Source organism: Nannospalax galili, unplaced genomic scaffold (assembly GCF_000622305.1).
Source record: "Nannospalax galili isolate Female #2095 unplaced genomic scaffold, S.galili_v1.0 scaffold682, whole genome shotgun sequence".
Taxonomy (NCBI): Eukaryota; Metazoa; Chordata; class Mammalia; order Rodentia; family Spalacidae; genus Nannospalax; species Nannospalax galili.
The window spans coordinates 666426-669391 of NW_008348076.1; the positions used below are offsets into that span (position 1 = coordinate 666426).

The 2966-nt window shown below is 36.4% G+C and overlaps 1 protein-coding gene and 1 non-coding gene across 2 annotated transcripts in view; both read right to left on the bottom strand.

The window, feature by feature from the left end:
• Usp34 (ubiquitin specific peptidase 34) overlaps window positions 1-2966 on the bottom strand; it is a 239249-nt gene that overhangs the window by 119849 nt on the left and 116434 nt on the right. The window lies entirely within an intron of this gene.
• Window positions 249-352, bottom strand: LOC115072290. Its single transcript, XR_003851335.1, has one exon. It is a non-coding gene; the product is annotated as a U6 spliceosomal RNA (small nuclear RNA).

The following is a 2966-nucleotide window of genomic DNA, read 5'->3' on the forward strand; positions in this document are numbered from 1 at the left end:
AAAAAAAAAAAAAAAAGTATTATATAAAATGAGTCATGTAATAGGCCTAGAATTGTTAAGTTCATATAATATAAACACATCATTATATTACTAAAAAATTGATTTGAGGGAAATAGTCATAAAAAAATTGAGGAATCATTTCTAAGTTTGAGGAATTTCAAAGTCGAAACCATATCCAAAGGCCATTTGATGTACACAGAAAATAAATAGTAACAATCAATATATATTTTCTTTTAAGTTGTGCACTTAAAAATATGAAACATTTCTCGAATTTGCATGACATCCTTGCACAGGGGCTACATCTTCTCTGTATAGTTTCAATTTTTAGTATATGTGCTACCGAAGTGACCACACAACCAATATTTTTAAATCAACTATGAAAAAGAGATCCTTATGAGTAACAAAACAAAAATTCAGGAAAAGGGTTGGAGATAGTCACGCATGCTTTTAGTCCAGGCACTCAGGAGGCAGAGGGTGACATATCTCCGTGAGTCTGGTGCCAGTCTGGTCTACATAATGAGTTTCAGGTCTGCCAGAGCTATACAGTGAGACCCAGTCTCAAAACAAAGAAAAAAATTGCAGGCAAATAACTAAGACAAGACATACAACAGCAATACATTAAAGGATACAATTAGCAAGCATGTACTCTGAAATATACCTAGTGCTTTGACTCAAGAATCAAAGGATTACCAAGAATAACAGAAGAAACACAAATAAAGAAATATATAGAATGGCAGTTGGGGCTAGAGAAAGACCCTGTCTCAAAAAGAACCCCCCCCAAAAAAAACCAAGAACTATGTAGATTGAAGTAGAAAATGTTATAGGAAACTTTCCACAAGTCTGAGTATGAATTTTTCTTATTCTTTCTTTCTTTTCTTTTCATCTAAGTAGCAATAGAGTCCGAAAGACTTTGTCTTCAAGTGTCTTGTCCTGTACCTGTTATCTCAGCACTCAGGAGAGTGAGATAGCAGAATTTTTATTCAAGACCACTTCGTGTAATACAAGCAGTTGAGGCCAACTTGGATCACATACTGAGACTGTCTCAAAAGTTTTGCAAGGATAAAAATAACATATGATGCTGCAGATTATTTTCTAAGGAGAACATACATTGTTAAGAGCCATCATAGGAGCTGGAGATGGCTCAGTGGTTAAGAGAGTTTGTTGTCATTCCAGGACTCATGTTTGGTTCTGAGCACCCACATTAGGTGGCTCACAAGTACCTGTAACTTGAGGTCCAGTAGATCTGATGCCCTCTTCTGGCCTTGGTGAACACACACACAGACACATGGCAGATATACACATACATAGATTTAAAAAATAAAAGATTTTAAGCTAACATAAACTTGAAGCACCATTTAGTATATTTTATAACTAAAATACGGTTATTTAAAAAGTGGTGCATGTCTTTAGTTCCAGCACTTAGGGGCAGAGGTAGGCAGATCTCTGTGAGTTCACAGCCAGCTTGTTCTACACAGTGAGTTCCAGGCCATCTGGTGCTAGAGGGAGACCCTGTTTCAAAAAGACACCCCCCCCCCCGCCAAAAAGAGCAAAAAACTGAAGTCAAAGATTCTTCGAAATAGACCTGAAGAGATGGCTCAATAGTTAAGAGCACTGACTGCTTTCATAAAGGACCCAGGTTCATTTAGTTCCCAGCACCCAAATGGCGGCTAACAACTGTTCATAACTACATACTTCTAGAGGATCCAATGCCCTCTTTGGGCCTCCTGAGACATTACACATACAGGTGAATTTACAGACAGGCAGGCAAAATACTCGTACACATAAACCAAATTAAAAAAAATTTTTTTCAGTGTGGTATAGTGGTACAAGCCCTTTAATCTCAGCTCTTAGGAGGAAAAGGCAGGTGGATCGCTTTGATTTCCAGGCCAGCCTGGTCTACATAAGGAGTTCTAGGGTAGCTGGAGGTATAGGGAAACAGTGAAAACAGCAACAAAAACAAAATAAATACATAAAATAAAATGAATATTAAAAGACTTCTCAAAATAAAAAGTACCCTGGTGAATTATGATGAATGATTTAATGAGATGGTTTAAAACTCAGCTAAACCACTAATTCACATTCAATGGATTAACAAATAAGCTTTTGTCAGTGCTAGAAATTTTTTCAAAGACAGATTTTAATGGCATGTAGAAAACTTTGTATTAATATATTCAATGTATTTAAATATAACTGGAGAAACCAAATTAACAGGTACTGTACCAAAAAGAGAACTATTTTGAGTGATGTGATTTTTGGTTTGATTTTATCTAGATAGTAACTATAAATTTTTTGGAGAAAAGCTATACCATGTAAAATAAACACAAGACTTAGCAGTTATCAGAAACTATTTACACTAGTCATATTTGTTTTACTTTGACATCTCTATGTAAGATGAGGTTTGTTATATTTTAGAATATTCCTTTTTGTTATCAGTCAAAATGGGGTAAAACAATGACCTAAACAAAATGGAAATAAAGCTAACAAAACAGGTGTGTTATTTTTAAAACCTGTTGATATCACAATGTTAGTGGCATTTTTTAGACTATGAATCTAAAGAAGATATTATAGACTTAAAACAACAGAGAAACATAAGGTGTCCCTCAAGTACTGATACGGACTTCAAAAGCTAGCAAAACACTATCAGTTTGACTTTGCTACCTACAGCATAAGAAAGACACTGTCTAGGAGGCTGGAGAGATGGCTCAGTAGCTGAGAGCACCGGTTGCTCTTGCAGAGGACCTGGGTTCAGTTCCCAGCACCCATATGATAGTGAACAACTTTCTGTGACTTCCATTCCAGGAGATCTGACAACCTCTTCTGGCCTCCAAAAACACTGAACACACAGGGTACACTTAAGTACAAACAGACAAGCGCTCATAGACATAAAATAAAAATAAATAAAGCAGGGGCTGGAGAGAGAGAGCTCAGCAGTTAAGAGCACTGACTGCTCTTGCAGAGGACCCGGG